A 13,281-nucleotide genomic window follows, 5' to 3' on the forward strand; every position below is an offset into this window, starting at 1 on the left:
ATGTCTCTCCAGGTTAGTACATGATCCCTTTAACAACCACTCGCCTGATTCTCTGCTCAACCCATCTGCATACAGCATTTTACTACCTATTTGCATAGCTGGAAGTGATTGAAGAGATACGAAGGGGTAGAAAAACAAGCTCCATACTCCAGATTTCTTCACCTATCTAGACTAAGAAAACCTTAACGATGAAGTTATGGATGTGTTCAAGGCCAGGCTGGATGGGGCTCTGAGCAGCCTGGTCTGGTGGGAGGTGTCCCTGCACATGGCAGGCGGCTTGGAATTAGATGATCTTTGAGGTCCCTTCCAACTCTATTCATTTTATGATTCTATGATTATTTCTGCTGTGAGTTTATTTTCCAGATTTCTCTGTAATTGGGCAAATTAATCTTTTTAATTTATTTTTTTTTGTAGGTTCTCTCTACTGCTAGCCTTATGACAGCAAATATGTCTATCACTAAAATTGTATTCCATTGCCTTTAAAATAAAAAAAAAAAACCACTTTTTTATTTTAAAAACCATCATTATTTATTTTGGGGGGTGTTTGGGGGTTTTTAAATAATGTAGGCTTTCCTCTGAGGGTTAGAAACATAATTCCCTTTTAAAGGAAAGCTGAATCTCGCAAAACCACATGACTTTTGGGCTATGGCCTGTTAGAGAAAAATAACATATATAGCAAGACTCGCCCATGAGAACTGGCAGCAGTGGGTGCAATGCTGGTCTTTCAATCATCATAACAGAATGTTTGGACTCAAAAATATAAAATCAGAATAAAATGTGACAAATATTTCTGTCAGTCCCAATTGCATAAAAATCTGTTTATATGCAGTGTAAAAGCCAAACCTAAGTTGGGATAGTCCATGTAAACCATAATAAGAAAGGAATTTGTAGGCAAATATGAATAATATTTATTTAAGAGCAAAAGCTTCTCTGAATCTCAATAAAAGTAAGTTGGAGACAAGATAAACATTTCTTATTTTATTTTCCTCATGTCATCTATCTCTAGTGATTATTTAGTAAGCTGTAGAAATGGATTTTTAAAGACAGCAGCATTAACATGTAGAAATGAATGAGAAATCTGAGGCTTTGCTATGCTTCTTTTCATAATATAAAACATAGTCACACCATAAAATAATAATCATAAGCCATAACTTTTAAGAAATTGAGAGTCACACTCTATTTGTCCGTAAGATGATGATGTTTTGCTTACAGTAACACTTAAAACAGTTGCCCTTTTCTATCACTATTTCATTCCATGCACTTTTAGGAATCATTCAGTGGGCTATTTGAAGTAATCATCTGCATTTTCACTATATATGTAGTGGCAAAGTACACTACTGCTTATTGGTGTGTATTCCTGACACGCATACACACACTGCCCAATTAGTTGACACAATCATTCAAGTCAAAGCATCAGATATCAGAGTCCTAGAAACAACTGAGGGTCATAGAATCGCCTAGGTTGGAAGGGACCTTTCAGATCATCTTAGTCCAACCACCAACTGAACTCCGACAAAACCACCACTAAACCATATTTCTAAGCACTATGTCTACCCGTGTTTTAAATACCTCCAGGGATGGTGACTCAATCACTTCCCTGGGCAGCCTGTTCCAATGCTTAATAACCCTTTCAGTGTAAAAATTTTTCCTATCACCTGTCACTTGTCCTATCACCTGCTACTTGGGAGAAGAGACCGAGCCCCACCTCTCTACAACCTCCTTTCAGGTAGTTGTGGAGAGTGATAAGGTCTCCCCTCAGCCTTCTTTTCTCCAGGCTATACAACCCCAGCTCCCTCAGTCACTCCTCATAAGACTTGTTCTCCAGACCCCTCACCAACTTCGTTGCCCTTCTCTGGACATGATCCAGCACCTCAATGTCTTGTAGTGAGGAGCCCGAAACTGGACACAGTACTCAAGGTGATGCCTCAGCAGTGCCGAGTACAGGGGGACAATCACTTCCCTTGTCCTACTCACCATTCATTTTCAATGAATTTGTATCCTCTGCAGCCTTGTGAGGTTCAGAAATTGCTTGTTATTTGGGAAGGGTTGGCTTTTGGTGGAGGATACTGTTGAATTAAACCCAGTCAGCAGGATGGACCATGTATAGACTGAGAAGCATGGGCCAAGATGAAAACTACTGTAGTAACTGCAAAGAAGCAGTGTCTTACTCGATCAGCAGTGATAAGTAGTCCTTCAGGACTAAACTTATAAAAAAAATCCGAAGATCAAAATAAAAAGCTAAAACCACATATGTGACATCAGCATAAAAAGACACTGACACACTCATTATTCTGGTTTATACTGAAGAACTCGTTCTCCTTTGGTTTGCTAAATGCTTTTGATCACATTTAGTATGTTGGTAGGCATTTTTAGCTTTTGTACTACCACGTTGGAAAAATGACCTTTCCTGTAGTATACAGGTGGGAATTATATACTGAAGATTAACATAATTTACAGACTTGTTTTAACATATTAAGTATCTAAAGCAACTATAAGTAAAGCAAATGCAAAGCAATAATAAATATATAAAGCTAACCCGTAGGATTGCCTGCCAAATAGTGAATAAATTGTATATAGCTAGACCCCTAGAGTGGTATTTCCTCTATACTATAAAAGAGGAATATTACAGAAAAGTTAACTTGGAAGCGATTGTATGTAACAACACTAACTAAGAGACTCTGCCAACAGCGACAGACTAATTATAGGCGCTGTCAACAAACAATTATGGACTAACACTCAGTGTTCTGCTAGCTGGTAACACCACTGCTAGCAATGCTGTACCTTCTCTGTTGTCCACAGATGAAGGATGTGAAAATGCAAAGGCAGTTCAAAGGAGGGCCAAAATAATGAACTAGGGGATGGGAAAAAATAAGCCCCATGATATGAAACTTAAAGCGCTCAACTTATAAAATAAGTGCTTGATCATGAATACATGAAATAGCTTCTTGATAGTGGGAGGCCTTTGAACCTTGCTGACAATGACATAACAAGATCCAATGACTAGAAATGGAAATTAGACAACTCAACTTCAAAGTAGCTGAAATTTCACAAAAGATGAAATTTCAGGGAAATGACAGTGATTAAATACTTCAACAACTTAGCTTTACTAACACCTTGAGCCTGTAAAGTGAGATTAGATATATTTCTCCAAAACAGAATTAATTTTTCTTTTGGAAGAAATTCCTTGGCTTGTGATCATAGTATGAAAGGAAGAGTAAGGCTGGAGAGTCTTTCTAGGTTTTGACTCTTTGGATTGGATTAATATCAGTCATGTCTTTTATTTCTGAGCCCCAAAGAGACCAAGACTTGCATGCACATCCCCCACATGGTCTTTAGTTCTGCATTAAGATAAGGATTAGAAATTTCATGCTTTGGGATTTGTGAAAATGCCTGTAAAGAATTGAAAATAACAGTTTTTCCTTGACACTTTATTTGGTGCCAGGGGGGCAAGGGTTCTTACCTCCCTGAGAAGAAGCAGAGTTTAGCTATGGGGACGGGTAAGACATGGAGAAGCATGGACCTCCGAGCCTCCTAACTAGTGTACTTTATATACAAATAAATAAAAATAATTTAATTTGCTGTAGGGAAATAAATTTCCTGTCCAGTGGGAATGGCAGAAACCTTAATTTTTTACAATTTCTGACTTAAGAAGAGTAATTCTACTCTCTCCATGTCCTTGTCACTGCAGAAAACTCACTTCATTGTTACATGTGGTAAACATTTATTTTCTGAGTACTGGAATATTCGGTATTGCCTGATGAGCTGTAACAGAAACAAGACAAACCAAGATGTTCTCATGGACTATTGGTTTTTGACATAATTAATTAATTTAAATTAAATTAATTAATTTTTTTTAATTGCATTTATTATCTGGCTAGTGTAAGCAAAAGGTGAGATTTATATATATATAAAATATATATAATATCTACATACATATATATGCATGCAAATATGATTAGTGTGCCTAAATAGACCAATTTTACTAACATAGCCTTCCTTGTGCTACAAAAACATGATCAGATTTCTTTATGTGCTATTACTGATCCATTTCATATCATTTTTATGTTCCTATTGCGACTAGAAACTCAACATCCAAACCAAGAAAAACATTTTTGTCATTTCCTGCTTTGGTCCAAATGACTCAGTTATTTATAAGATGGATACTAAGGATGATTATAATATTTTAGCCGTGTAAAAACACCTTTAAATATATTTTAACTGTGTGAACATAATTTCCGCCATCTTACGTACAAATCTAGTATTCCAGCACCCAGACTTTAAAGATGGTCTGGGACACAGAAATGACATTTATGTTACAGATATTTTTTTTCTACTGTGAAAAAATACTCGTATTTCAAAATTTTATGCAAACTAAATAGTCCCACAAATCTATAGTTGCTTAGATAAACAGAGATGCAAGTTTCCTGAGTGCCTTCGAGGGGAATCTTGTTACATGTGGCTCTGAGAAGTCCCCTCCTTGCAGACTGCTCTAGAGTCCTCCAGTGTCCTAAGTCCCAACTTCACAACAAAGAATCTAGAAACAGGGAGATGTGACTTACACTGAGTTTCTCAGCAGTCCCAGGCTCCCTTCTTAAAAGGGAGCTGAAGTCAAAGAGAGAAGTGCTTTGGATAAACAGAGTGCTATAGAAGGATAAACACTCTGAAAAATGAGATTTTTGTCACCTTAGAGTGGACTCCCAAAATTAATGGAAGCTTTTTACCTGAATCCCTCAGGTTCCTCATCAGTCAAATTTGGATAATATCATGCCATCACCTCCCAAGGGTGCTGTGAAGATTTGTTAGTTAATGTTTATGAAGCACTCGGATAGCACGGTGATGATGCCATAGGAAAGTCTGTGAAGACTGTCAAGGAAGTAATTACTCTTTCTTCAAAGCAGGTTTCCAACAACACGCAGTAAAAAGATGAGGCATGAACTGAACAGTGAAGAATAAACTGAGCAAATTTCGGAGCAAATCCCACTCACTGAATGTGTTTAGCAAGGCATCCTAAAGTTGGGGTTTTTTCCATGTAAATAAGAAATTAAACTAGGAAAAAGGGAATCTGAATAAGTTTGCCCGCACAGAAATTATGGCATTTCTTAAATTCTGAGTGCTGAATGTGCAATCTCAACAAAGCTCTTCTAATGCTGAATCTTTGTATAATCTCTCAGAGATTAAAACACATTATTAGTTGTGTTTTACCATATATATGTAATGTATTTAATGTATCCCCCATCCAGTGATATGTTTTAATCTCTATATTTACCTAAATGAGAATCTAGCTGCTAAGCTCTACAGCAAACATTTGTTCAGCAAGTAGTTTTATTAACTGAAAGCTTAGTTCTAGTAACCTGTTCCAGGAAACGTGACCGACCACAAAAAGTTTAAATTGAAAGAAAAGTACCTACAAAAAGCATGAGCAGATGCAGAGTCTTCAAGCTTTTTAACTACAGTGTGAGTTTTTACTGACTTCTCTCTTTCTAAAATTGGTCAACTCCCATTTGAATTGGTTAAAGGTATCTCCAGTAAAATTTTGAAGTACTCAGCCTTGGGTCAGACTCAAGCACAGGATATGTTAATTTTGTTAACAAAAACCTCTAGAATTAAGGTGCAGTCCTTAATTTTAGTGGTGTGACCACAAAAGTAGTGCTCAGAATTTTTTCCGAGCGGAACATCAGCAAAGTGCCACTTCTGCTGGAAAACAGCTGAACCGGGAATGTCTGCAAGAAGCCAACGAGAGTTGCTGAATCCTGGCACTCACAGGCAGGCCAGCTCAGCCCATCGGGCATTACATTTCACAAAGGAAAAGTGATCACCTGGTCAACAGCATCTTGGCTCCTGCCTTGTGCTTCTTGCTGAGCTTTTGGGCTTAGCAAGAGCTGCAAATCTTTGTCACGCTGAGGCTGGACACTGCCTTTTAGACAAGGAGCAAGTCCTACCTAACTCCTTCTTTTCGTCTGCATGCCAGGCCAGAAGCCCAAGCTCCTCAGGGCAGCAAAAAGTCATTAGCCAGCTACTGTCACTCTGATCCTCTGAGCTGCACAGGTATAACACCTAATGAGAGCTGTGCGTCTAAGGTAGACAATGGCAAATCAGTGCTCTATTGATGAAACATTATTTATGTCTTCAGTACTTGATGCCGAGGTACGCAACGTACTGGTGGGCTAATTTTAACTGCTTGAAAACTCTTCATATGAAACCATTTCAGAGCTTGCACAAGAAGTAAAAATTAAAAAAAAAAGAAAGAAGAGAGGGGAAAAAAAAAAAAAAAAAAAGAAACCATGCTTCTCATCTCTGGAATTTGGAGTCCAGGTTGATTTTGTTTTGGAAAAAAAAAAAAAAAATGAAAAGACAGCATATGACACGTTAGTTTAATGCCTGGGGAGTGTGATATGCCTGTTTCAGCGATAGTGACACTGAAACATAGATGAGTGAAAAGATACAGAAAAGCAACTGCCCCAATTGCTCAGTTGCTCCTTCATGCCCCAATTAGACATGAAACACTGAATAAGTTATCTCGTCGTATCAGCTAAATTGGAAGAGACAGAAATAAAGTAGGTTTTTTCATGTTTTTTTTTAAGGCAGAGGTATCAGTAATGCTTTGCTGATCCTTTTGGCAATCCCGCATTAGCACCAGGCAGCACATGACAGGGTGCATCCTGCTCCCAAAAGCGTGCTTACGTTGATGGGCAATTTCAGAATATTTCGCAAGGGCATCTCTGGGTTTACTTGAAACTTACCGTTGAACTCCTTTTCCCAAAACTCAAGCTTTGTCAGAGGGATCTTCGTTGCAACTTACATGGACTAATCCAAACACCTTTCTTTCTGTAAAGAATTGATTTCAGCCACTTTTACCCAAGACCATATTTGACAGCTGTGTTATTTAAAACCACAAGTTGAGTACAAACAACTACATAAGTTGAAAGAAGCTAAGCTGCTAATGATCTGTGCTAAGCTTTTAAATTAGTATATTCTATTATTCTTGATTCATGAATATAAAGATCACGGTTATTTTAATAACATACTTTCTAGAGGTAGCTGAATTGGCATAAAATACGAACAGAGACTCTTTTCATTGTTCATCAGGCCTGATAGGTTTTTATTTCCTAAGCAGTGTGAAAATTATGCCTGATTTAAGTCAGGCTTCCTGGCAGCACAGTGTGTGGATTTCAAATACTGTCTCTCTGGGGAAAAAAAAAAAAAAAAAAAAAGGAAAACTTGATTTCTTACCAGTCAAAACCTGTATTGTTTGTTTCAGTAAATGATATACCTCACAGACAGGCATTTTTGCTCAATGCAAATGCCACAGTTCTAGTCATCTTGGAGGAAGGTGGATGACTGTAACAGAAAAAAGGAGACCAAAAATATTCATTACTTTGATCAAAATGTGATTACCTGGTCCAAAAATGGCAAAACCAATTTTGCCAAGAAAAAAAAAAAAAAAATTATACAATTTAACAAAGCAAAACTTTTCAAAGTGAAACTCAGGGGCATGAGCTGAAAAAGATTCATACTGACCCACCGCATTCTCTCCGGCTTCCCTGTACAGAGAATGAAAGTAGTCAGAGCGCTTCAGAGGGCATAAAAAGATGCTTGTCTGAATTGTTAAGAAAAACTCAGTCTCCCTCCATTGATCATAGAGTGAGCAGTCTCCTACTTCAGTCATTAAGCTTGGCATTAAGCTTAGACTGTGCAAATGAAAAAGGTTAAACAGAGTTATCAGCTGAAACAAAACTAAACACGGCATTGTTTTCAGCTTTTTCACTTCTCCAGAAGTTACTTTTCTTTCTTTTTGACCTGAATCGATGCAAATTTTTTTCCTGTTTATTTTATCATTCAGTCTGCCAGAGCAAAATCTATTGCTTTTCCAGCTCTATTGACATAATTTCCCTAACAACTACATATGAAACTACAGTAGCAGTAGTACAGTGCATCCTCACCTTACCAGTAATTAAGCAAAGGCTCCCATAAGGTTTTCCCGGCATTATGCTCTTTTAATTTTGCTTGGAAGAAGAATACATTTAGATTAAAAAAGATATGTTCTGACCTCATTTATATTGGCAGAGTTGATCTATTCCTGCAGACTTTGTGACCTTGATAACACATAGACATTTTAATATGGAGGTGGTCTCCAGTAGAAAAATAGTGGAGGCACGCTGTACACAGAGCTCCCCAACCAGCTATGCCAGCCTTATTTATATTAGCATAATGTATAGGAGGATTTACTACTCTGTAGTTTGGCCTTGTAAGTGACACTGAGCAATATTTAAGAATTAAAACCAAGAAGTCAGCAAAATGCATTGTAAATAGAGGGAAATACTTTGCTTTTCAAAGCAGTATTACAAGCAACAGAATGGCATAAAAAAAAAAAATCTATAAAGGATTGAAAAATAACCTTCCATAAAGGTTTAAATATAATTCTGTAATGCTACAGGCAGCTTGTTATTGCTTCAGGGAAACAATGCACAATATACACATTCCACGTATACTAGAAATTCTATTATTATGAATAGAATTTATCCATAAAACTATCCATCATGAAAACATAAACTGAAAGAGGAAAGGGATGGAAAAATGGAATGTTGTGGGTTTTTTTCATTGACCAAAACACAAAGACAAGGTCTATCCGTGTCACCTGTGGGACACAAACATGAACAATGTATAAATAATAGATCTTGCCCCACCATTTACTCATTCCAGCTTTCCTAAGCACAGAGTTTGGATGTACTCAGGTGAGACAGAAGATTCCTCCTAAGCATGCATACTCTTAAACATTCTTTTGGCTCTTTCACTGACAACAAGGCAACAAGTTTTTATTCCATATATCTCAAAGCTCAGTTTATTCTTCATTCCATTTTCTCCAGATTCCTCTAAATTGTGTTGTAAAAGCTGTCTCTTTATGTTTACTTTCCCATCATAGTTCATCAGCACTCACACACAAAAATAATTATGTTGTTAGAAAACAAGTTTGGTGATTCTGGTATTTCATCCTGTGTTGATGGCTGCCTGTACTATTTCAAAATGTGAGTGATGTGCCCATGACTAACAAAATAACTGACTAAAAAGACAAATAAAAGGTGCAGAAATGAAAGGGAAGTAAAATGGATATCTGAATGTAGGGCTTTTAGTTCTTCATCCAAGAACTAAAAGGAATAAACAGAAAAGGCAATGCCCTGCAAAACAGAAAAGGAAATATCTTCCAAACAGAACGGGCAACGTACAATCCATTTTCCTCTCTACCTCATAGAGAAAAGTGCTCTACATCTATATAGTTCATTCAGGGGCACTTCTACTGGCCCTATTAAGCCTCAGCTCTTCAATATGGTAGCCCTGCAAGAGCAGCTTTTCATGGGACAGGAGAGCATCCTCCACAGCACACGAGAACTTGCAGGTCCAAGGATGCCCAGCATGTTGGTGCGCATTAAGCCTGTCCCGCGGGCAGCCTGCAGGCTGCGTACCAAGGCAGCCATGCAGATGGAAAGCTTGCAGGAGGCACATCACGCTGTGTTTACATCTGTCCTGGGATGCTGCTCTTTCACAGGCATAAAGGCACGGCCATCGAGTCCCTCCACTGTAAATGAGACATCTTCTTGCAGTGAACAGCTTGGATATTAAAGTAGTAATGTACCATTTACTAAAGGCAAAGTAATATCGATGTCAGTTATAATGCTAAAAGAACTTTTTCTGAAGAAAAGAGACTTTGAGGGAATTCAGCAGCTAACCACTTCAAGACGCTGAGAAATTTTCTGAGAAAGTGAGATTTTTCAGCTCTGGTTGAAAAAGGAGCTCAGTGCTTACAGATTTAAACGTCTGTCAATGTCTTTTGCTCTGGCAAAAGTTACTGCTCAGTTACACAAAGAAATTTTGAGACTGGTCACTCCACAGCACTGGCATGTACCTTGCTGTTCAGCCTTAAAAAAGATATACATTTGTCACAAATATTTTTGTATGATCCACAGAGTCATTAAGGAAGGTTTGTTCCCTTGGAGTCAGATAGTACTTTTATAAATGGTACCTATGCGAACTTCCTGAACATAGTCTGAAAATACCAAGCGTTTAATCTCAGAAATAGCAAAATAAACTGTTTTAAAATGGCTGGGGCTTTTTTTCCACTTTTTTTCGGCGGAACTATTAGTGGGACCCACTGGTAACTGAGTCTGCAAGTAGGGATGGGTCAACTGAAATTATTTTTATCAGCAAGTGAATAAATCTAGGCAAGAAAAAAACCAACAACTAATCATAGAGTCACAAGCACAACACAAAAGATACAATCCTGCCACTTTCTGTTCCGCAAAACATGAGCAAGGACAGATTTATGGAACAAAAACAAAAGTCACATTAGCATCACTTCAGTCGGATGAAACCTTGAATAGAAAGCAAGAAGAGAGGATGAACAGCTGTGGAGGCACTCCTGCAATATACAACCAGAAAGGTCCATCCTGCAATGGACAGTATCAGTGGCATCGTGCCATTGTTGTTCCTCCATTAAATCTCTTCCTAAGAATTCCTGCAGTCACTTTTCCTGAGCAGAATAGGCAGGGATTGCCCGTAGCACGGTAAGAAAAGAAAGAAGAAAACTGAATTTTCAGGCTGCTGTACAAAGAAAATCATAGAGTTCATATTCAGTCTGTAAAAGAACAACTAAAGAGAACACTAGGGCTCCTGTCAACTCTAGTTTATGCTAAATCAGGACTCTGTAGTTTTGCAGCATATAATTATAAATTTGTCCATCTGCCATAATGATGGCTCCATGCAACATTTTAATTATAATATTTTATTTATACACACAGTACTGTAAAAGCTATGGCTTCAAATGTTTGCATTAAAAATCTCAAATAAAAACATAACATGCTTTCCAAATACAGCCAAAATGTCTATCGGTTTGTGGGCCATATGCTGAACTAATTGAGAATTGGAATTACCTATTACATTTTTAACTGATTTCTTGCATGGAGAGCAGATTTTCAGATAAAATACCCTTTTTTCCCTGAGAAATACAACAAGTCTGCAGCAAAGCTGTTGTAGGGGGAGTCAGCTTACAACATAAGTATTTGTTTTGGAAATTCCATTACAAAGATTTATTGGGGCTATACTGTGAGTGCCCCACGCATGCTAATTTCTGGGCTCCCTCAAATGCTGCCATGGTGTTATGCTGGACACCATTCCTCACTGTATACTACGGACAGATGTTTTCAGGATCTACAGCTTTCTCACACAGTAACATTTTTTTTCCAAAGTATTCTTTTTAATAGAAAAAAAAATATATTTACTAAAGTATATCTTTTTAGAAATCACATACATCTTTTCTATTTACCTATAGGTCTTATGTTTTAAAATACAAGGACAAACATTCTTCATGGTCTACACAGTAGTCCTACACATAGGTACAAAAAAATCTACTGAAATCCCTTGAAACCATAGTGCAAGAGTAAGCGCATTGTTCCCAAAATATTTTCTTTGAGAAATAGGTTATGAAACTACTTAAATATATTCTAAAAAAAAAAAAAAAAAAAAAAAAAAAAAAAAAAGTATAAGCTCTTTGAACAGCTTGAGAAGTTGAGAAAATTTAAAATCAGGAGGAATAATTCTTTTCCCCCATTAAAATTAAGCAGCAGCCTGTCAAAAGAATTTTATTTTTTCCGTGCTAAGATTCCACATGGCTATTGCCAGGAAGGCAGAGTTATTGAATATGGGTTAAGGTAGATAAGAGTGAGAGAGTACCTTCCCCATCTTATCTCGCTTTGAGTCATATTCATGAAGAGGAAACAAGGGGTATCCTCTGGTCAGGTCTCATAGTGCTGATTGGTGCCTGGGCGCGTGGTAGCCGTCCGCAGGAAACTCACCAAAAACCTGCAGAATATTCTTCCACTTGCACTGTTTCAACCTCTCAGTATCGCTGACCATCAGATAGCTTTGTGAGGCATTTCCCCTCTACAGGGGAAACCATCTTGGTGCTGTGCTAGCTCCAGACCCAGGCGCCCTGAAGGAAAGCATCTGTGAGTTGCCCTTGTTTCTTCCTATGTTCTTCTGCTTTTAAAAGGTTTCTGCTGAAGAAAAGAATTTTAACCAAGGGCTCAGCTTGTGTTCCACCGTCTGCTTTTGTTACAGCAGATGCCTACTATGACTTAAAAAACGTGGATTGCATGGGATGTGGGTCCTAGAAATAGCCTGCCACCTTGGGCAGCCTCATGGCACACAGCAAAAGCTCACGTCTGCCTTTTAAACCATTTTCTTCCCTTCTCCCTTAAGCAAATCAATAGAGTCTCTGCCAAATGACCCGGCCTTTTTTGCCTAATTCCACTGTATGCATTTTCCGCATTGCTGATTTATGTTTCTGGGTAGAAGTAACGTATTGGAACTGCGTTATAAAGTTACACTTAATAAACCAACACAAATAGTTTCCTAAATAACTGTCTTTACAGGGAACTTTGGCAGCTCCTGTTAGAGATATATTTTGTTACTCTGAAGCTTCTGGTTGCATTTCTGGCAAGAGAAGGAATCAAATTAATGTGCTATTAAAATAAATTGAGCAACATGCTAATTATTGCCAGAAAGAAATTAGCGAAACCAGATTGTATTCATTTAAATCAGATAAATAAGTACTTCCTCTTACATGTGACTGTTTGCTGCTGTTGTGAAGACAGACTTTGAAAATAATCTTGACAATGCCATTTGACAACTGCTTTACACTTGCCGGTAAAATGACTGTTTCAGTTTCTACCACTGTTCCCTCTTGTACTAAATACAATTGGCCTGGTTCTACAAAGCACTTCAAAAGGAGACAGAGCAGGACACCAGCAGCATAAAAATTAAGCTTCCCAACATTTCCTGCACCTTAACTCTAATCTTACAAATGATTTTCTGAGCCAGGCATATAGTCGTGTCTACAGCAACTTTCATCTGTTTCCATTAAACTTTATTGTGAGAATACAGCCGGCTGAACGAGCGAGGATAACCAGTGTAAAGTTTATACGATGCCTCTGTAGTGTCGCACTCTCTGCATGAAGATCTGGCTCCTGGTAGACATTTTTATTATCTATAGGAATTGATATAAAAGACAGATCGAGTTAATTATTTACAGAACTGAAAACCAAATTCTTCAGTTCTTCCTCCCGCGGTGCCTGACAAGGAATCTGGCTATGCTGTGTGCTGGGTTTTCAAATCCCCTTTTCAAAGGTGTCTAAATGATTTAGAAGCTTATGTCCCATTTTCAGAAGCAAATTATGTGCTTGCTAACTCACCATTGGTTGGGGAAAAAAGTAATTTTTTTCTGCACCAACA

This window comes from Rissa tridactyla, chromosome 5 (assembly GCF_028500815.1).
Source record: "Rissa tridactyla isolate bRisTri1 chromosome 5, bRisTri1.patW.cur.20221130, whole genome shotgun sequence".
In the NCBI taxonomy this organism is placed as follows: domain Eukaryota; kingdom Metazoa; phylum Chordata; class Aves; order Charadriiformes; family Laridae; genus Rissa; species Rissa tridactyla.